At 44.2% G+C, this 23,539-nt stretch overlaps 1 protein-coding gene across 1 annotated transcript in view; it reads left to right on the top strand.

Moving 5' to 3' along the window:
- Positions 1–23,539, top strand: part of LOC122790617 (protein GPR107-like) — a 584,732-nt gene that overhangs the window by 468,944 nt on the left and 92,249 nt on the right. The gene's annotated exons all lie outside the window — the stretch shown is intronic.

Raw genomic sequence — 23,539 nt, forward strand, 5'->3', positions numbered from 1 at the left:
GAGTACCTTTAATGCTGGGGGATATGCCATTATCTGACATTAAAACACACCACCGAGGATCTTAATCTACTAGTAGAATGAATTTCATGTTTCGTTAACTTGTGTGGTTTTGTTTTGTTTGTGCTCTGTACTGTGTTTCATTTTAAAGATAATTGCAAGTAGTAATGTCTTGTATATCTTATAGGTTAATTGGTGTGTACTAGCCTAATGGCCCTGGAGCCTTTACAAGCCTAGCCCATAGGATTACCCTGGCATCATGCCAGCTGACCTTCGTTCTCATTGCCTCTGTCGAGTAAAGCCACTGGAGAGATACCCAGGGTGAATTTTCTATTTCCCATCCACTCAAAATTTCTCTTGAAGAGGGCCAGTGAGGGGCTCTGTTTGACATGTATGGGGAGTCTATTCCATAGCATGGGCAGTCTCTGGATTATGAACCTGTCCCTCCAGCATGTTTTGTTGATTGTGGTAATGAGGTAGAAGTCTCTGGAGCATGTGGTACAGAAGGATTGGGATGTCTTTAGATTAGCATTTCTAACGGAGCTGGGTCAGACATGGGTTTGTAAGTCAAGTAGAGATTGCCTCTAAGTAGGCAATATGAGACTGGGAATAGTTGGAGGTTTTTTCAGTCTGTCCATATAGGGCAAGTGTTTAAGGCCTAGGATCCTCTTTGTGAGGTACTTTTGTGGCCTCTCCAGTTATTGCAGGGGTCTAGTGAGGTACAGGCCAAATAGGGCATTGTACTCTATGATTGGCCTAATGAGGGAAGAGTAGAGAGAGACAATGACCTCTTTCTTCATGGATGCAAAACCCGTAGTAATGAAATGTGCCACATAGAAGGACTTTCTGACTGCAGTGGCAGTGTGGTGGTCAGAAGAGAGGTTGCTGTCAACCTGTGTTCTTACATCTCTTGTAATGCCTTCTGTGTTCAGCGGACTACCATCGATATAGTAATTCATGGGAACCGGGGTTTTCCCCAAAGGGGATGACGACACGCATTTTGGCATTGAGCTTAAGGCCATGGTTCTGACACCAGTCGTTGGTCTCAGTGAGGCCTTTCTGTAGGATGTCAGCATCACTTGGGGAGTTGATAATAGCTCCCAGCTTGCAATTGTCTGCAAACTTTGTCCACCAGAGTCCCTTCGTGTTGGCTTGGACTTCAGAGAATTAGATACCAAACAGGAGAGGAGCCAGGACTGAACCCTGTGGGACTCAACTCGTGGCTGGTCAGCTACTTTCACACTGTGGGTTCTATCTGTGAGCCAGTTTGCAACCCATCTAGTGATAATATGGGTTGATGCCCAGCTCAGTGAGTTTTTCTATGATTCCTGAGTGGGGAATGGTATCAATGGCCTTGGCGAGAGCAAGGTAGGTTGTATGAACCACCTTGCCTTCATCCACATCTCTTGTGACTGACTCAAAGAAGTCGACCAGGTTGAACAGGCATGATTTACCCTTCACAAAACCACACTGTGTGGGAGCCAGATTTTGGAGATTCCTTATATCCTTGTTTATTAGGTCCATGATGATGCGTTCCATAGCTTTGCATATCAGGCTCATCAGGCTAATTGGACGATAGTTCCCAGGGTCTCTAATCTCTCTTCCTTTGTGGAGTGGGATGACTTTAACAGTGCGCCATTCAGTAGGGACAGGGTTGAACAGGGCACACAGTGAGGTGCCAGTTCACTCTGTAATCCATGTAGAACACCGCCATGGATATTGTTAGGTCCCATAGAGGCTGAATTCTTGGCCTTGGACAGTGCTGTTTTAACCTGTGTAAGCAGTAATACTGGGTGCCTGGCAATCTACTGGTATTGTGATTGGTCCATTGGGGGGGGGTGAGGGGTTAAGTTGGCACTGAATCTGTCCGCCAGTATATTGACAATATCTGTTGGCTCTGTATAGGAGGTACCATTGTGCAGTAGCTCAGAGCAAATCTGGGTATTGCCGTGGAGAGTCTTTACATAACTATAGAAGGCCTTGTGGTTGTCTTCACTATCTGCTGCAATCCTGTTTTCATAGCTAGCTTTAGAGGATTTTATGAGGGATCTCAACTTTTTGTTGAGGCTGGTAAGGGAGTTTTTCCAGTCTTGGGACTTCACCTTATTCCCCATCAGTTTCCTCCTCCAGTTGTAGAGTTTGTTTATGGCAGGGGACCACCAAATTGTCTTCCTTTTTTTTTTTTTTTTTTGGAGAAGAGCGTCTTGGTTCTATTGGGTATGGCGAGATCCATGCATTTTGTGTATGTGTTCGTACAGTGCATTGGTATATGATTCGGCAGTCATGCAACTATTCTCCATTTGCATGGGTGCGTTGAAGTTAGCCACTTCTGATGTTCTTCGTGTTTCACTGTTGCAGTCATTACATTTGGGTAATCTGCTGGCAGGTTGCCCTCAGTCGGCCTGAATTCCAAAGTCTTGGGTCCTGCGTCAGTTGCTGTCTTCTCTTCCATGACGTCAGGTCATCATGGGTATAAAACATGCAGCTGACGCCATTTTCTTTAGTCTTTCTTGCCGTGCGGTGCCCGAAGCAGAAGCATTTCGCAAGTGCCAGTCTGCCGACTACTGAAATATTCGAGTTCGAGTTTCAGAACCGAAGTCTTCACTAAAGCCAAGTACCCCATTGGGGAAACTTTTTTCTTGCTCCTTACCGATGTCAGAAAAAGTTAATAATTGTATTACTTGTGGGAAGTAAATACCTCATAAGGATTTCTATTTATACTGTATTCCTTGCCTAGGCCCTGATCACAACGTGCCTGGCTGTCAGTTTTGTGCTAGATTTAACCAGCACACTATTAATTATTTTGGAAATGGATTTAACTACCCAGAAATGTCATCGGATAGCAGTCCTACTACCGGAGTACGTACAAAATGCAAAGAAAAGGACAGAGAAAGGCAGTCGAGATCCAAAACAGATGATTAAGCTTCTCCTAAGCCAGTTGCCGGTTCGCCGGTGCTCAGTGAGGTGCTTTCGCAGCCCATGATACCTGCTACCTTCGAGTCGCAGGCCTCTACCGACACCCACGTAGAGTCCAGCATGCCGCAAGATACTCAAGGTATTGGACCGACGGATGTGTCTCCCTCGGATGGGTCCAGGGCCGCTGAGCAGACATCGGCTTCTGAGAGTGTATTCAGACCTCAACATTTGTATATCAAACCGACAGCTGCAAAACCAAGGACAAAAGCAACTTCTAAAACTAAAAAAAATTATGCATGAGCCACGTGCACAGGCCTCTGTGCCTAAAAAACAGATGATCAAAATGGCTGAAGACTTCATTACCTTGATCAGGGGTACCCATCCCCCTCTAGATAACAGGCCTAGGCAAGACACTGATTATGAATCTTCAGTTCAGGTTTCTATTTCTTCTGATTCCTCTTCTGATTGGGAATTATCTATAGCTCCCTATGAGGATTCTGATGCAGATCCAAATCTCCTCCTGAGGATTATTCATTTGGAGAAACCTTGCATACTTTGAGGGAGCATTTTCACTGTAAGATTGAAGACTTCTTAGAATCAAAAAGAGGCTCAGGGATTTCCTTCTCCCTCAGCACAGGCCTTTAACCAATCCCCCTGTTTTAGACATTGTGGATGATGTGTTTTCGGAGTTGAGCTTAACCCCTGACTCCTTTCCTCTGACTCCCAGTAAGCCTCCCAGTAAGCCTGACAGATATTACAGGGTCCCTGACTCCCATAAATTTTTATTTAGAAACCCTGCTGCTGATCCTGAAACCATTTCACAGGGTCCCAAGGGAGTTAAGTCCCAACAGCAAAAATTCCTACCCCCTCTGACAGAGATTCAAGGGCACTGGACAGATGGGGGGAAAAAGTTTATACATCTGCAACCTTGGCAATCAGGTCCTTAAACTGTCCATTTCATATGCTTAAGTACCAACAACATGTTATAAGATTGCTGAAACAGAAAATGATATTGATTTCAGAATGTGCAGAAAGTAAAGAATTGCAGGAATTGTTGCATGCAGCAGAACAGGTTGGAAAGCATACTTTGCAATATGGTTTTGACTCCTTAGAGGCCTCCTGCAGAGCCGCAGTTACTGGTTCTATGATTAGGAGGCATGCCTGGTTAAAGAAACAGAATTTGCCTGATCATGTTAAAGCTAAATTGCTAGATGCACCTTTACAGCATGACTCTCTGTTTGGTATTAACTCATTAACCCCGAGTACCTTCTCATGGTGCCTCTGTGCTTAACACAGAGCACGCCATGAGAAGATACTAATTGGAAGCTGTTACCCCTGAGTGCCTTCCACAAGCGTGAGAAACTGTATTCCCGATTTGTAACTGAGCTTAATGTAAAACACGCTGAAACTGTAACTAAATGTGTAAATTACCTTATAAAGTTACAATTCAGCATGTTTTTACATTAGGTTCACATTAAGGTTCTTGTAGAAAATCTGGTTTAAAAGTTCTGTAACAGCAAGTGGTGGCAGCCAATCGGATTCTTGCAATCCAAGCCACCACTTGCGTCACACATCCACCTCCACCATTATTTTCTTTTGTTTTCCCCAAATAAATAGAGGGTCCAGCAGCAGGTATTTCCTTTCTTTCTGCAAATACATGGAGATTTTACCTGCTACTAGATCACTTTATTTGTTTGGGGACTCACGGGTTGCTCAGATCGCCAGAGCTGCAAAGGAGTTCACTGGGTAAGCTGTATTTTGGTGTTTCAAATGAATGTAGGCATGTATCTCGGCTGTCCAGAATTGCTTAGAATGTCTAGTTATTTTTGCTAGTCTTCATAAAAGTTATGCCTTTTGTGGCATTTGATTTTTCAAACTTCATATTTTCAGAAAATGTGTCCTAGTGCAGAGTCAGTTATTCTAACACCTTTTTAAAGTTTATAACGGTGCTTTTTAATATTTCTCACAGATTCCGGGCATTTGCCTTCGGTCTTTGGCCAGAATTCCTTCCATGCCCTCCCATTCTTTAGTTGAGAGGTATAAGTGGAGCTGGTCCAACGGCACTTTCTGGACAGAGCAAGGGAGTTTGTGTGTCCGGTGTTTTTATCTACTTCTTAATCTGTATGATTCCCTTAAAATATGCTATTTGTTAGTGGAACTCACCTGGTGAGCAAAATGCAAATAATAGAAGATAAATATGACGACTCCATGTCCCTAGCACCCCCCCCCTCCACAACACAGATCAGGTCCGTATCTGACAGCTGTTGTGTATTGTTTGTCTTTTAGCTGACAAAACAGGACATTGTATCCTTGTGAATGGATTCACTTTTGGGGTTGCACTGTTTGTAAATATTGCAGTCTTGGGTAGTACCGAACCTCCGCTTGTGATATGCAAGTTGTTTCCTAGTCCCATTTCTTATATGACACTTTTGTAAAGTGAATCAGTTAGTTAAAGTGGATTTCAGTCGTCGTTTTGTAAGCCAGGAATATAATAGAAGACTAGGGGCGGTGCATTAATACAGAGAGCTTGGAATTAAATACATCTGCATATATTTAATTGATGTTCATCATGTTTCACTGTTGCAGTCATTACAATTGGGTTATCCTGCTGGCAGGCTACCCGCAGTTGGCCTGAATTCCAAAGTCTAGGTCCGGCGTCAGTTGCTGTCGCCTCCTCCCTGACGTCAGTGCGCCAGGGGTATAAAAGATGCAGCCGATGCCATTTTCGTCAGTCTTTCATGCTGCGCGGTGCCCGAAGCAAAAGCAGTTCGCAAGTGCCAGTCGGCCAACTCCTGAGATTTTCGAGTTCGAATTTCAGATCCAAAGTCTTCATTAAAAGCTAAGTACCCCGCTGGGGAAACTTTTTTTCTTGCTCCAGACCGATGTCAGAAAAAGTTAATAATTATTTCTTGTGGGAAGCAAATACCTCATAAGGATTTTCATGCTTACTGTATTCCTTGCCTAGACCCTGACCACGACGTTGCTAGTTGTCGGTTTTGTGCTAGATTTAACCAACGCACTATTAAGCGTCGGTTCAACTTTGCATTTCATTACTTTGGCAGTCGATTTATTTATATAATGCTGTTGGAACAGCCGACTACCGGAGTTTACAAAAAAACGCAAAGAAAAGGACAGGCATCCGAAGTCCAAAACCGATGAGGCTTCTTCTAGGCCAGTCGCCGGTTCGCCAGTTCTCAGTGAGGCACTTTCGCAGCCCCTGACGACCACTACTTTAGAGCCACAGGCTGATACCGATTCCCACGTGGAGTCAACCAGGCTTACAGAAACTCAAGGTATTGGACCTTCGGAAACCATTCCCTCAGATGGGTCCTGAGCCGCTGAGCAGGCATCTGCTTCTGAGGGCATTTTCAGACCTACACAATTGTATGTTAAAACGACTTCAGCATCATAGGCAAAAACTAAAGCAGCTTTAAAGACAAAGAAACAAGTACAACAGCCGCATGGGCAGGCTTCCATGCCTAAAAAACAGATGCTCAAAATGGCCAAAGACCTGATTACTTTGATCAGGGGTTCTCATCCCCCTCCTGACAAGAGGCCTAGGCAAGAGATAGAATACGAGTCTTCAGATCAGGTTTCCATTACATCTGATTCCTCTTCTGGTCAGCAATACTCTCTTCCTCCTTATGAGGATTCTGATGCTGAAGAATCTATCCCCTCAGCTTCTCCACCTGAGGATTATTCTTTTGGGGAAACGCTGCATACCATGAGGGAGCATTTCCACTGGGAGAGCCAAGATTATTCAGAATCTAAGAAAGGCTCAGAGACTTTCTTTTACTGCCTCAGCACAAGCCCCTTGCTATCCCACCTGTGCTAGACATTGTAGATTATGTATTTTCGGAGTCCAGTCTGACTCCAGACTCCTTACCTCCAGCTCCTGTTAAGCCAGACAGATACTACAGGGTTCTAGACTCCCACAAATTTATTTTTAAAAACCCTGCTGCTGACCCAGAAACTATCTCTCAGGGTCCCAAGGGGGTGAAGGCTTCCACTTCAAAAAACCCTACCCCCTCTGACAGAGATTCCAGGGCACTGGACAGATGGGGTAAAAAGATTTACACTTCTGCTACCTTGGCTATAAGGGCTTTAAATTGTCAGTTTCATATGCTTAAATATCAGCAATACATAATGTCACTGCTTAAACAGAAAATGTCGACAAGTTCTGAATTTGCAGAAAATAAATAAATGCAGGATTTATTGCATGCAGCTGAACAAGTTGGAAAGCATACTTTACAATGTGGTTTTGATTCTTTGGAGGCCTCCTGCAGAGCCACTGTTACGGGTTCTGTGATTAGGAGGCATGCTTGATTAAAGGAACATAATGTGCCTGATGATGTTAAAGCAAAATTACTAGATGCTCCATGATACCTTGTTTGGTGTTAAAGCAGAAGAGGTGTTGAAGAAAATGGAGGACAAAGCCAAATCTATGCAGACAGTCAAGGACTTCTTACAGATACAGCCACCAAGATTTAGCAGACACTGGCCTACAAAGAGGCAGATACAAATGCCCTAGAGGCAGATCCCAGCCCCAAGGCTCATACAGGCCTAACCAATGGGATGCTTCTACCTCTAAAAGCGGAGAAGACAAGTCACAGCCATACAGAAAGCAGTCCCAATGACTTCCCCCTGCCAGCGCCAAGCACTTATCTACTGGCAGCTCTTTTAGGGGGAAAACTAGCACTTTTTTCTCAAAACTGGCACCTAATCACCCAGGACAAATGGGTCTTGCACATAGTGTCACAAGGTTACAGGTTCCACTTTCACACCCTGCCAAGGCCAAACGGTATGCCAGACCTGCCAAAAAATCAATGGGCAGAGGCACAAAAAGAAGTTACATCCCTCATGGACATGGGTTCCATTCAGTAAGTACCACAGCAGGAGCAGGGACAAGGTTTTTTCTCAAGACTTTTCTTGGTGCCCAGAAAGGACAAAGCCTGGAGGCCAATACTGGACCTATCTATTCTAAACACATACCTGGATATTCCAAAATTCAAAATGTTGACTTTGCAGCAGCTTCTGCCCATGCTGGGCAAGAAGGTTTGGCTTGTAACTTTAGACTAAAAGAGGCTTACCTGCATGTCCCAATCAGACAATCATGCAGAAGATACCTCAGATTCATAGCTGGCTCAATGCACTACCAATTCTCTGCACTGCCCTTTGGCTTATCTACTGCGCCCAGGGTCTTCACAAAATGCCTGGCACCAGTAATTGCATTTTGCAGACAAAAAGGAATACAAATTTATCCTTACTTAGACGACTGCCTTATTCAAGCAGAGAACAAGGACATACTACTACAGCATCTGGTGTTTGTAAAAAGATTATTAACATGCCTAGGGTACATAGTAAACGAAAAGAAATCAAAACTTGTACCCTCTCAAGAGATAATATTCCTGGGTGCAAGCTTAAATACAACTGCCCAGATGGCTTATCTCACGCCAGACAAACAAAGGCAACTGACTACTTATTTCAAACGGTTGGCAGCAAACACCCAGTTAACTGCAAGAAAAATTCTGCAGACTTTGGGCTTCATGGCATCCTGCATTCTGCTAATTCCATATGCAAGACTGCATATGAGGAAACTACAATGTTTCCAAAAAGTGTTTGGACTCAACATTGCCACAGCCTGTAAACAATAATTACACTCATTCCCTGCCTACAACAGGAGTTTCTATGGTGGGTAAAGGCCTGTCACCACAACAAGAGGCAGCCATTCACCGTACCCCCAGCCAGGCAAACATTGACAACAGGTGCATCAGATTACACCTGGGGGGCCCACATGGCAGGAAGATGTGTACAGGGCTCATGGTCCGCAATCCAAATGCATCTACATATCAGTCAAAAACAGATGCTAGCTGTTCAGAATGCCCTGACAGCCTTCAAGGATCTACTTCATCCAGGACAACTACTAATAAAGATGGACAATACTACAGTCATGTGGTACATAAACAAGCAGGGAGGCACACATTCCTACCCCCTTTTCAGACTAGCCATGACTTTGTGGGACACAGCATTGACTTACCAAATACATCTTCAAGCTCAATTCCTGCCAAGAAAGCAAAATACACTGGCAGACGATTTAAGCAGAAACTTTATGGATTCTCACGAGTGGAAACTAAATCCTCAGGTCTTCAGAATGATAACAGTGAAATGAGGGAGTCCAGACATAGATCCATCTGCCTATTCTCAAAATTATCAATTGAAAAGATTCTACACAAGGACTTATCACAGACAAGCATGGAAAGTGGACGCCCTATCCTTCAGTTGGAAAAACCTATCAGTTTACGTCTTTCCTCCTCTGCCTCTTTTCCCCAAGGTCCTCCTTAAAGTCAGACAAGAGAAACCAAAGATGATACTAATTGCCCCGGACTGGCCCCCGCCAGTATTGGTACCCAATCCCAAGGAACTTGTCTCAATACCCAGCTTGGACCTTACCTCAAAGACCTCAACTACTGTCCCAGCAAAACAATCAGATCCTGCACAATCAACTACAGACACTGAACCTGGCAGCATGGCTGATCATGTAGTTCATACAAACAACACCAGTAAAGCTGGGATGGATGTCATTTTGGAAGCCAGAAGGCCTAGTACTAGAAAATCTTATGCTGACAAATGGAAGAGATTCTGTGCTTGGAATCGGGCACAAGGAACTGGTATAGCAGAACCAAATATTCCTCAGATATTACAATACTTAATTGAGATGCTTGACAAAGGCCTTTCTTTCTCATAAATCAAAATCCATGCCTCTTCCATTTCGGCTCATTACAATACAGAGCCACCAATCTTTTCTCATCCTTTACTAAAGCAGTATCTTAGAGGAGCCAAAAATTTACGACCTCCTAGAAGATCACCATTGCCTGCATGGGGCCTCAATTATGTGTTGGAAAAGCTCACCCTGCTTCCATTTGAACCAGCTGCTACCGCTGATATAAAGTTCTTATGGAAAACAGTTCTGCTATTAGCAATTACTTCAGCAAGAAGAGTTTCAGAGCTACAGGCCCTCATGGCCGTAGAGCCTTTTGTCATATTTTATCCAGACAGGGTGTCTCTGAGGACAAGTCCTACTTTTATGCCTAAGGTGGTTTCCAGTGTGGCTCTTAACCAAACAATTCATCTGTCAACATTTTATCCAAATCCACAGAACAAGGGGGAGAGAATTCTGCATTCCTTGGACGTACACAGACAGCTAAGATTCTACTTGAGCAGGACTAAAGGTCTAAGAAAAACTGAGCAGTTACTATTGTCATATGCTGCAGGATCAGAAGGAAAGGCTATTTCAAAGCAGACAATTTCAAAGTGATTAAGCCACTGCATCCATTTCTGCTACTTACACCATGGTAAATCTGTGCCCAAGGGCATTAGGTCTCATTCCAACAGAGCTGCAGCTACTTCAGCAGCCTTTCTCAGAGGAGTACCAACCAAAGACATTCTAGAGGCTGCTACTTGGAGTTCTGTTCGCACCTTTACAAAGCATTAGCATTTGCCTCTCTAATCTTAAGTCCAGGGCAGGCTTTACCACTGCATTGCTGCAGGGCCTTATAGCCTCACCTAATGCTGTTTAGCTCCAGCCTCCCAACCATAGCTTTGGGATTCTACCCAAATGTAATGACTGCAACAGTGAAACACGAAGAACATAGTACAGTTGTGTACACTTACCATAAATGTAGATGTTCAAGTGTATTCACTGTTGCAGTCCAGGTTACCCTCCCGCCATCCCCATGTCATTCTGAAGTTTATCTTTCCTTCTCAATCTTCTACAACCTATGTGGTATATTTGCTTGTAGGTGAAGGTGAAGTTTATATTGATGCATATGTGTGTGTGTGTATATGTATATATATATATATATATATATATATATATATATGTATATGTCGGCTGCATGTTTTATACCCCTGATGACCTGACGTCATGGAAGAGAAGACAGCAACTGACGCAGGACCCAAGCCTTTGGAATTCAGGCCAACTGAGGGCAACCTACCAGCAGATTACCCAAATGTAATGACTGCAACAGTGAATACACTAGAACATCTACATTTATAATAAGTGTACAGAACTGTACTTTTTTAGGAGCCCCAAGTTAGCTTTGGAGAAGTTTTTCATGGTGGTTACCTTTGCATGGTGGGTGGGAGGGATGTGTATTTCCAAGGTGAGTTGTTTGTTGTTGGATCTAATCAGGGAGGAGTTGACTATTGGTGTAGTGCAATGGTCACCCATATTAGTGGGGGCAAGAACGAGCTGGTCCAAGGCATTGGAATTAATGAATTCCAGGAAACGATGGGCAAGTTTATTGGTACATGAGTAGTTTTCCCAATTAGTGGAGGGGTGGTTGAAGTCGCCCAGTATGAGACCGTTGGGTTGGACCCTAATATTCTCCAGGGTGCTTAGGAATGTGGAGTGTGAGTCTTGGGACATGGCTGGATACCTGTAGCAGGCTACGACCTGAATCGCTGTCTTACCCAATGTTCGCTTCACCTGAAGTATCTCAGATACGTTATGTTGGGCTACCAGTCTGGAAACACCACCTTCTTTGGAGCTTAGGTCCAAGTTCTGGGGCCAAAAAGTGTGGAATGAGTTATAGCCTGGTAGTGCAGGGGTGCTTTCTGCTGCTTTAAACCAGGTCTCTTTTACAGCACAAATGTCTATGTTCTCCATTTTGAGGAGTGCTTCGAGCGAGTACATTTTGAGATTTAGACTTCTAGCATTGAGCAGCATGACCCTCCGATTGCATTTGTTTGTAGCTGTTATGGTGGTAATTTGATCTTGGAACACTGCCTAAAAAAGGCACTATAGGGGTGGCAAGAGGCTTGGCCAGTATTTGGAAGCCCAGGGGTGACAGATGCAGGCCATCTCTGGCAAAGCATCGAGGTCTGTCAGTGATGTCATCCCAGGCAGACAGATACTGGATCCCCTTAGAATGACACCAGAAACCTAGCCATCTATTGAAATCAGTCATTTTCTGCTTGTATTGTGGTATCATTCTGGGTGATGATAGGATACTGCTCAGGGCTAGGGTCATAATTGCCTAGGCTGCATAATCCGAGAGCTCTTCCATGCCTCTCTTCATGTAGTCCAGGGAGGTATGTCTCAGGTCATTCACGCCACACGTACAATGACAGAGTCATATTTGTACCTGTTGTTGAGGGACCTGACTGCATGTGTTATGTGCTGGATCCTGGCACCTGACAGGCAGCTGACTGTTACTTTCCCCTTATTCCGCCTAGTGAGTGGGACATCAGTGTGCCTCACTATCAAGTCACCTATGACTTGTGTGTTGGGCATGCTGGTTTGCCTTAGCGGCTTTGGTTGAGTGGCACACAGTTTAGGAGAGTTAAGTGTATCGTAAGTAGTGTTGTGTCTTGGTGGTCGAGTGAGGTATGTTTGGTTATCATAAGGTTATGAATATAAGCTGAAGTGGTCAGCAGAACAGTGCATATTTTCATAAGTTATTACTGTGTTACTGTTTTTTTTGTAATTAAGCAGTTTGTCTTTTTCTTTTTTTGTTACTTGTGTATAAGCATGTGGAGCATATACAGAACTTTTTTAAAAATAGGATGCATGGTATAATACACATAATCATTGCTGGAGTTAGGTCACATGAATCAACAATACTAAACCCAATCGCTTGACCCTGAAAATATGTACAAAACTGCTAGGAGTTGTTATAGACAACAATCTAAGTTTGATGTGCACGTCAACAAAACTATCAAAACCATTAACAGAAAACTGGGCTCAATATATAGAATAAAGCCATTCCTTACCCCATATGCTAGGACGTCCATTGCATGCTCCCATCTACTCTCTACACTCTACTATGCTTCTCCTTTTATTGCCAACCAAAATAAAACTGATCTTAATAAACTCTCAAGCTGCTATAATAACATAGCTAGATTTGCATCTGGTCTGCCCTGTCGAACACATCACTGTAAAAAATTATCTTGGATAGCTAGAGCTACCCAGGCAGATTCAGTATAATCAAGTCATTGTTGCTCACAAAGCACTTGACCAACCATAGGTTCATAGGTAGGTGCTAGGCTATTGGCCGTTGGGCCCATACAAGCCTAGCCAAAAAATGTACCCTGGCTTTCGCCACCTAAGAAAATTATTTTCCTGTGCCCCCGTCGAGCAGAGCCACAGAAGTGATCTTTCACCCTGGGGTGAATTTCCCATTTCCCATCCAATCATCAAGATTTTTCTTGGAGTGCTAATGAGGAGCCCTGTTTGACATAGATAGGTAGTCTTTTCCAGAGTATGGGAAGTCTCTGGGACAGGAATCTATCCCACCAGCATGTTCTGTTTATTGTGGTGATAAGGTTTAGGTCCCTAGAGCATGTAGCTCGGAGGGATTGGGATTTCTTTAAGTGGAGCATGTCCAACAGCTCTGGGTTTGACATAGCTTTGTATGTTAGGCAGAGATCGCCCCTGAGTAGGCGATATGCGATGGAGTAAAGCTGTAGTTTTTTGAGATGGTCTGCATAGGGCATCTGTTTGAGGCCAGTAATCCTCTTTGTGAGGTATTTCTGTGGTCTTTCCAGTTGTTGTAGATGTCTTGTGAGGTACATACCAAAAGGGGTGTTGTACTCTATAATGGGTCTAATGAGTGATGAGTAGAGGGGAACAATGACCTCTTTTTCTGGATGAGAATCCTTTTGTGATGAGATGAGCCACGTAGAAGGATTTCCTGACCACTGTGGCGATGTGATTATCAAAGGAGAGACTACTGTCCAACTGTGTCCCAAGGTCTCTTATCACATTTTTGGCATTAAGTAGACTAACAGCTATGTGGTAGTTCATGGGTACAGAGTTTTTACCAAAGGGGATGACAATACACTTTTTGGCATTGAGCTTCAGGCTATGGCTTTGACACCAGGTAGCTGTGTCAGTGAGACCCTTTTGTAGTTTGCCCACATCGTTAGGAGTTTCGATTATGGCTCCTAGTTTGCAGTCATCTGCAAACTTTGTTAACCAAAGACCTTCTGTGTTGGCCTGCACTTCAGAGAAGTAGATACCAAACAGGAGAGGACCCAGGACTGAACCCTGTGGTACTCCACTTGTCACTGGTCTGATGTCGGATTTGGAATCCGCTACTTTCACTTTGTGTGTTCTGTCTGTGAGCCAGTTGGCAACCCATCTTGTGACATAGGGATTTATACCTAGTTTAGTGAGCTTATCTATAATTCCAGAATGGGGGATGGTGTCGAAAGCCTTGGCGAGGTCTAGATAAGCTCTGTGAACCATTTTACCCTCATCTATGGCTTTGGTGACTGCTTCAAAGAAGTCAGTCAGGTTTAAGAGACATGATCTGCCATTTACAAATCCAAACTGGGTAGGGTCCAGAGTTTGGAGATTACCAATGTTTTTGTTTGAGTTCCACAATGATGCGTTCCATGGCCTTGCAGACCAGGCTCGTCAGGCTAATGGGGCGGTAGTTCCCGGGGTCCGTCGTGTCTCCCCCTTTGTGGAGTGGGATAACTGTCGCGGTGCGCCATTCAGTGGGTACAAAGCCTGAGGTGAGGCTATGATTGAACATGGTACTTGGGTAGGGTGCCAGTTCATTCCGTAGTTCGTGTAGAACGCAGCCTGGGATATTGTCAGGTCCCATAGATGCTGTGTTCTTGGCTTTGGAGCGTGTGTTTTTTTACCTGTGCAGTCGTGATTATAGGAACTTTGCATTCTTCCGATATAGAGATGGGCCCTCTAGGGAGTGAGAGGGGGGTAAAGTTAGCACTGAACTTATCTGCTAGGATGTTGGCAATATCAGTTGGTTCTGTATATTTAGTGCTATTGTGCTGTAACTCGGAGCAGATCTGAGTGTTCCCATTTAGATTCTTGACATAGCTATAGAATGCTTTGTGGTTGTCTTTAGAGTCAGTGGCAATTTTGTTTTCATAACTAGCTTTGGAGGATTTTATGAGGGATCTCAGCTTCTTACTGAGGTTGACCAGGGAGTTCCTCCAGTCATGGGATTTTATTCTTTTTTGCAACAGTTTCTTTCTTCTGTTGTAGAGTTTGTTTATGGCAGAGGACCACCAGATTGATTTCCTTTTTTTGGAGGATAACATCTTGGTTCTATTAGGGATAGCATGATCCATGCAATCGTGTAAGTGCTTATAAAGTGCATTTGTGTAGGATTCGGCAGTCATACCTCTACTGTCCGTCTGCATGGGTGTCATGAAGTTTGCCACTTCTGTCTTAAGAACTGTGAGGTTGGCTTTGGAAAAGTTTTTTACGATGGTTTCCTTAATTGGGGATGGGATGTGGATGTCTAGGCTGATTAGCTTGTGGTTGGATCTGACCAATGAGGAATTGACCTCTGGTGTGGAACACCGGTTTCCCATGGTGGTAATGACCAGGTCTAGGATATTGCTGCCCCTGGTGGGGGTGTGAATAAGTTGATCCAAGGCGTTGGAATTTATGAATTCTAGAAAATGTTGTGCAAAATAGTTGGTACACGAGTAGTTTTCCCAGTTAATGGTGGGGTATTTGAAATCGCCCATTATTAGGGTGTTGGGTTGTACCCTAATACTTTCCAGTGTATCAAGAAATGAGGAGTATGAATCTTGGGGCATGGTGGGGGGTCTGTAGCAAGCTACAATTTGGATTGCGGTCTTGCCCAGAGTTAGCTGCACTTGGATAATCTCGGATGCATTATGCTGTGCAACTAGCCTGGAGGTGTGGATATCCTTAATGAATATGGACACGCCTCCACCTTTAGTGCTTCTTTCTGGGTTAGGTGGCCGAAAGGTGTGGTATGAATTGAAGCCTGGTAATGCAGAGGTGCTCTCTGGAGCTTTGAACCAGATCTCTGTCACTGCACAGATGTCCGTGTTCTCCATTTTAAGGAGTGCCTCGAATGAGTGCATTTTGAGGTTTAGACTTCTAGCATTGAGTAGCATTACCCTCAGATTTTGCTTGCTTGTACCTGTTATGGTGGTGAATTTGTCATTTGAACCTTGCCTAAAAAAAGGCACTATAGGGGTGGCAAAAGCCTTAGCCAGTATCCGGAATCCTAAGGGCGACAGGTGCAGACCATCTCTGGCAAAGCATTGTGGACTGTCGATCATGTCGACCCAGGCAGACAAGTACTGGATCCCCTTAGAATGACACCAGAAGCTTAGCCAATTGTTGAAGTCAATCATTTTTTCCTTGTACTGTGGTATCATTCTGGGTGATGGCAGGATGCTCCTCAGGGTTAGGGTCAAACCTGCCTGTGATACAAGATTGGAGAGCTCCTCCATGTCTGTTTTCATGTAGTCTAGGGAGGTACGTCTCAGGTCATTCACACCAACATGGGCAATGACGGTGTCATATTTGTACTTATTGTGGAGTGACCTGAGTGCATGCGTTATGTGGCGGATCCTGGCACCTGACAGGCAGCTGACAGTAACTTTCTCCTTGTTTAGTCTAGTGAGTGGAACATCAGTGTGCCTGACTATAGAGTCACCTATGACTAGAGTGTTGGGTACGTTGTTATGCCTTATGGGCTGTGGTTGAGTGGCACACTGAGTTTGTGGGCTATGTGTCATTTGGGTTGTGTTGGGGGGTGGAGTTTGCTTGCGTTTATGCTTTGGCTGTCCCTGATGCTTGGGCAGGTTTTTATTGAGAGCCTCTGCGAATGTTTATGCTTTGGCTGTCCCTGATGCTTGGGCAGGTTTTTATTGAGAGCCTCCGCGAATGTAGGTGTTTGTTTTGTGTTTCTGTGTGTGTGTTTTGGTGGTGTAGTTTTTGAGGGACTTTGTGATGAGTGTGGTGCAAGTGTTTACCTTCTTCTCTTGACTGTCTAGTCCAGTCTTGGGTGAAGAGAGATTCGCTTCCAGTTTGGTTATATAAGTGCATCTCTCACACGTTGTAGTGTTGGGTGGTAGGAGGAGAGGGTTGTCTGTGTACATGAGGCAATTGCTGCATTGCCCCAAGATGCCCAGATTCATCAGGTACATAGGAGAAATCACTGGGAGCTGACTCTTAGACATGCCTGGATAAGTGCTTATTTATTAAGTACTAAAAACTGCTTTCCACTAAACAAGTGAGGAAAGTTGAGTGTTGTAGTAATTTGCAGCTTATGTAGTGCTTACAATGAGTTCTGAACAAGTGCTGAGTTCAAAGAAACAGATTTGAGTGCTGAAACTAGAAAACTGGCTAGTTATAAGAAACAAAATTAAGCTAGAAGGCTTCCCTCCAACACTGAAGGGCTTGGGGGCTCATAAGCCTACAAACAGTTTAGACCACTTAACAGGAAAGGCAGGAAACAAGCTTAAATTTTTTTTGTTCTCTTTCCCAGATGCTCTCTTTGTACACAGTAGGAGTGCCTGAAATCAGAATATGATCTCACTGCACTCAGTTGAGTGAGCAAATGAGATGGGCCCAGAAGGAGTATCCAAACACAAATTTACAAGAGGGGAGGGCAGTTTCAAAGCCACTAAGATTAACACCAAAACAGAAACCGGCAGGGCAGGTGGGAAAACTAACTGAAGAACAGAGTCAAAACTTCCAGTTCAGTTAATAATCATGCAACACAGTTAAATCAATGTAAATACTGTATTATTTAAAAAAAGTGCAGATAAAGGTACTTAAATTCTCTTATACATCCAGTTGAATACAGCTAGATCTTACACAGCCAAAGCTGAGGTTTTTAAGCAGAAAATATTTCAAACTGTACCACTGAAATAGGCAAGGACAGGAAATCAAAGGATGTGGCTACCCCACACCTGCAATTACTAACAAGTAATAAAATTCAAGCCAGCACTAACTGAAGAACAGAGTCAAAACTTCCAGTTCAGTTAATAATCATGCAACACAGTTAAATCAATTTAAATACTGTATTATTTGAAAAAAAGTGCAGATAAAGGTACTTAAATTCACTTATACATCCAGTTGAATGCAGCTAGATCTTAGCTGGCCAAAGCTGAGGTTTTTAAGCAGCAAGATAATACACCTGCCCTGAAAAACATCATCTATCCCCACTCCAACTCCAGATCACTCCGGTCATCTAATGGACTATTAGTGCAAACCATCAAATCCAACAACTCAGCTGGAGACTCCCTGTTCACCAACTCTGCTGGCAAAATTTGGAATTCCCTTCCTGAAAACATTACCCTGGATACCACCCTATCTCCATTTAAAATTGCTCTCAAGGAGTATTTCAAGTCTCAATGGATATGTCCCTGCTCCAAGCCTGACTAAATCTTTATGCATACTGGTGTAACAATACTATGTCTGTAAGTGGTACTCTGATACCTTTGTTAAGCCAGTTTAGAAGTTTGTTAGATTGTACAAATTTAACTGGACTATAAAATGTGATATATTTGTGTAAATTTAACTAACAGTAAAATGTGTTATATTTGTATTATGTTATGATTACTCCTGTTCTATATGACATTGTAATGATTGTATATGTACCTTTGGAGCTTTTCTCCTCGGGCCTCCTCTGGAAATGGACATGTATCCAGTTGGACTATCCTGGTCAACAAATGTAAAATAAAATAAATAAATACATTAGAGGACAGGGTTGGCATAATTGTTCATTTCTTTACCTCACAATTACAAGGTGCAAGGTTTAATTTTGGTCTTTAGTTATTGGCTAGGCTTGTAATAGTCTGCAGACTGATAGCCTAGTAATTTACCTGTGAGGACAGAATTACTCAGATGTCCTTCAAGGATGCATCTGCAGTCTTAACATATGGGTTGTCCTGCCTCAGGCAGCCCTTCGGTTGGCCGGATTCCAAAGTATGGGTCTGGCCTCGGCTGATGTCGCACTTCACCCGACGTCATAGCTGCTGGGGTATAAAGGCATCAGCCGACGCCATTTTCCCCAGTCTTTCTTGCCGCGCGGTGCCCGAAGCAGAAGCTGTTCGCAAGTGCCGGTCGGTCAGATCCAGAGATTTCTACTACCGAAGACTTCTAAAAAAGCTAAGTACCCCGTTGGGGACTCTTTCTTGCCTCAGCCGATGTCAGACAAAGTAAATAATTGTTTAACTTGTGGGAAACAAATACCTCATAAGGATTTCCACTCTTACTGCCTTCCTTGCTTAGGCCCAGACCACGACGTATCAGCTTGTGTAGCCTGTGCTTCCTTCAACCGACGGACGCTTAGACGTCGGTCGGAGTTTGCCGAAGAGTTTTTTGGTCCCGCTTTTGCATATAAAATGCCGTCGGAGACTCCGACTACACAATTAGCTAAAAAGCGCAAGGAAAAGGACCGACACTCGCGGCCCGCGGTTTCGGCTGAAACCACGGTTAGGCCAACCGCGAGTGTCTCGGTTTCGGCTGAAACAGAGTCCTCGGTTCTCCCTTCGGCCGAAAGCATGTCACCGATAACCGAGGCCACTCAGGCCATGGCTGAATCGGCTTCAGATATTACTGCTGCAGAAGCAGGCACCCAGGATTTGTCAGACACTATTCCTTTAGACATCTCTACTCCTGCACGTGGGGCTGCTAGACCCCCTGCTTCTATGTCTATCAAGGCCTTTTCCAGGGCTAAAGCAGCCAAAATTTCTAAGACTTTGCCTACAAAAGCCCCCTCTCACAGGCCTACCTCTAGTTCCCAGATACTCAGCCTGGCTGAGGATCTTATTTCTTTGATCAGGGGATCCCAACCCCACCCAGACAGGGCCTCTCAACCTCCTCCAGATAAGAGGCCTAGGACTGAACCTCCTGAACCTCTCTCTACAGACTACTCCTCGGATGGCTCAGATAATTCTGACCATCAGGAAGGCCCATATTCACCTTATGAGGATTCTGATGCAGAAGACTCCATTCCTTCTGCTTCCTCCTGAAGAATTTTCTTTTGGGGAAACCCTACACTCTATGAGGGAACACTTCCAATGGCAGGGCCAGGATTTTTCAGATTCAAGGAAAAGGCTAAGGACTTTTTTACATTTACCACAGCATAGACCTTTAGCCATACCTCCTGTACTATCAGTTGTTGATGATGCATATAATGATGCCAGTACTGCCCCTGATTCTCTCCCTCTGGCCCCTGCCAAACCTGACAGATATTACAGGGTCCCGGACACTCACTACCACTTGTATAAGGCTCATGTTGCAGACCCAGAAACCATTTCTCAGGGCCCTAAAGGTGTTGCAGCTGCCTCTGCCAAATACCCTCTTCCCTCTGAAAGGGAATCTAGAGCATTAGAGCGATGGGGTAAAAAGGTTTATACATCTGCTACTCTTTCGGCCAGGGCTTTAAACTGTCAATTTCACATGATTCAGTACCAGGAATTTTTGTTAGACCAGCTAAATAAAAAACTGTCCTCTCCTGAGCCTATAGACCGTAAGTCCCTTCAGGATTTGGTGCATAACTCTCAGCAGGTCAGTAATCATTTTTTAAAATGTGGCTATGATGCACTGGAGGCTTCTTTTAGATCAGCTATGACTGGAGCAGTGATTCGAAGGCATGCCTGGTTAAAAGAACAATCCTTACCAGACCATGTTAAGTCAAAACTCCTAGATGCTCCTTTGGAGAAACAAAGTTTGTTTGGCTCCCCTGCACAGGAGGTTCTAAAGAAAGTGGAAGAAAAGACAAAATCTGTCCAAACAGTCAAGGATTTTTTGCAGGTCCAACCACCGAGGTTTAGCAGAAATTGGCCTTCGAAGAATTGGGCCTTTCCAGACACCTCCAGAGCACAGAGAGGCAGAAATAGACGCCCAAGAGGCAGAGATCAATCTAGGGGTGCCTACAGGGGTCGACAGTGGCAACCTGCCAACCAGAGAAGTGCTGCCACAGCTACGACTACAACCACTTCCACAGGACAGACACAATGACTTGGCTCAGATTCCGCCTACCAGGGAACAACTGGAAGCACCCTTGGGCGGAAAGCTAGCCTTATTTTCAGACAACTGGCATTGCATTACAGGAGACAAATGGACTTTACAAACAATAGACAAGGGCTACAGGTTTCACTTCCACACTCTACCAAAAAAGAGAGGAATGCCAAACCTTCCACCAAGCCAAAAAACAGAGGCTCTAAAACAAATCATCAACTTACTAAGGATGAGAGCAATAGAAAAGGTACCATCTATGGAACAAGGCCAAGGATTTTACTCCAGACTATTCCTTGTACCAAGAAAAGAAAATCAGTGGAGACCTATTCTCGACTTGTCCGCACTGAACACATACCTCATTGTTCCAAAATTCAAAATGCTGACCCTCCAGCAACTTCTTCCCATGTTGGGCAAGGAGTCTTGGCTGGTGACTCTAGATCTCAAGGAGGCATACCTGCACGTCCCTATACGACCAGATTGCAGAAGACACCTCAGATTTCTTGCAGGATCAGAGCATTATCAATTCTCAGCATTGCCCTTTGGCTTATCTACTGCGCCCAGAGTATTCACGAAATGCCTGGCATCAGTAATTGCTCATTGCAGGCTTCAGGGAATTCAAATTTACCCGTACCTGGACGACTGCCTAATACAAGCGGACAACAAGACAAAATTAACAAAAGATTTGGCCAATGTCATACAACTGTTGCAAGCCTTGGGACACACAGTCAACATTCAAAAGTCAAGGCTAGTACCATCCCAAAGGATAACATTTTTGGGTGCAGAACTGGATACAACAACTCAGATGGCTTTTCTTACAGAGGAAAAACAAAAGCAACTACCAGTCTATTTCATGGCATTAACAACACAAACTCAGCTTACTGCAAGGAAAGTCCTGCAAGCCCTGGGTTACATGGCATCCTGCATAATATTGATCCCACATGCCAGGCTGCATATGAGAAAGTTGCAATGGTACCTAAGGAATGTATGGTCTCAACACAAGCACAGTCTAGAAGCCCAGATTCCAATTATTCCATGCTTGAAAAAAGAATTTCTGTGGTGGGCTCAGGCCTGTCAAATAAACAGAGGATTGCCTTTCCACAAACCACATCCAAGCCAGACCATCACCACGGACGCCTCAGACCTAGGCTGGGGGGCGCACATGGAAGACAAGTGTATACAAGGCCTATGGTCCCAAAACCAGCTGAATCTACACATAAATCTAAAGGAGATGTTGGCAGTGAAACGTGCAATCCAGGCATTCAGACTATTCCTCCAACAAGGTCACCTGCTGATAAGGACGGACAATACCACAGTGATGTGGTACATCAACAAACAGGGAGGTACACACTCATACCCTCTATGCCGGATGGCAATGGACCTGTGGAATTTGGCCCTGAATCTCAACATTCAACTGCAGGCCAGATTTGTACCAGGAAAAGAAAATTCACTAGCAGACACCTTAAGCAGAACTACCACGGATGCTCATGAATGGATGCTGCATCCAGATATCTTCAAAACCAAAACAAAGAAATGGGGAATGCCAGAGATAGACCTGTTTGCCTCCCCACACAACCACCAATTGAAGAAATTCTGCTCAAGAGTATTCCACCCACTTGCCTGGAGGGTGGACTCCCTTTCCTTCAGCTGGAAAAACCTGACAGCATATGCATTTCCACCTCTTCCTTTGATGGACAAAGTCCTACTGAAGATCAGAGAGGAACAGCCAAAGGGTAATCCTGATAGCTCCAGACTGGCCAAGACAACATTGGTACCCGCTACTGAGAAGCATGTCTCGGGCACACTCATGACCTCAACCTCTATGTCCATTACTTCTAACACAGAACAACTACAAGACCCTGCATCCAAACTTGAAAACACTGCAGCTAACTGCTTGGAATATTGCATAAAACAAAATCAACCAGATTTGTCTCAGAGGGTTAAGGACATTATCCTGGAGGCTCGCAGACCCTCCACAAGGAAAACATATTCAGCCAAATGGAAAAGATTCCTCATTTGGAGTGCAGCAAAGGGAGAAAATGTCTCATTGGCAAACATAGCACACATCCTGGAATACTTAGCAGAACTGTTCCACAATGGCCTGTCCTACTCCTCCATTAAGATTCATGCATCAGCAATTTCAGCAGAGTACAACATGGATCCTCCTGTCTTCTCTCATCCTCTACTCAGGCAGTTCTTGAGAGGAATCAAAAACGTAAAGCCTCCAAGGGAACCACCTTTACCTGCATGGGATTTCAACTTTGTGCTGGAAAAATTAACACTTCCCCCTTTTGAACCAGCAGCAACAGCAGACTTACAGTACTTATCTTGGAAAACTGCATTCCTACTAGCAATCACTTCAGCAAGAAGGGTATCTGAGTTACAGGCATTAATGGCAGTCCAGCCTTTCCTTATCTTCCATCAGGATAGAATGTCTCTGCGAACTAATCCTACTTTTATGCCAAAGGTGGTCTCCAGGGTATCATTGAACCAAGCTATTCATTTACCTACATTCTTCCCCAACCCACAGAACAGGGGAGAAAGACTACTACACACCTTGGATGTGCACAGACAATTACGCTATCTGGACAGAACTAAGGTCAGCAGAAAGACTGACCAGCTTCTGGTAGCATATGCAACAGGAGTGCAAGGAAAAGCAATTTCAAAACAGACAATCTCAAAATGGATAGGAAATTGCATTAGATTCTGCTACTCTTTTCATGGAAAGACAACTCCTGAAAATATCAGGCCTCACTCCACAAGAGCTACAGCCACCACTACAGCTTTCCTACGAGGAGTGGCTACCAAAGACATTTTAGAAGCTGCTACTTGGAGCTCCGTGCATACATTTGC

Source organism: Protopterus annectens, chromosome 16.part0 (assembly GCF_019279795.1).
Source record: "Protopterus annectens isolate FY-2018-M chromosome 16.part0, PAN1.0, whole genome shotgun sequence".
NCBI classification, from domain to species: Eukaryota; Metazoa; Chordata; order Ceratodontiformes; family Protopteridae; genus Protopterus; species Protopterus annectens.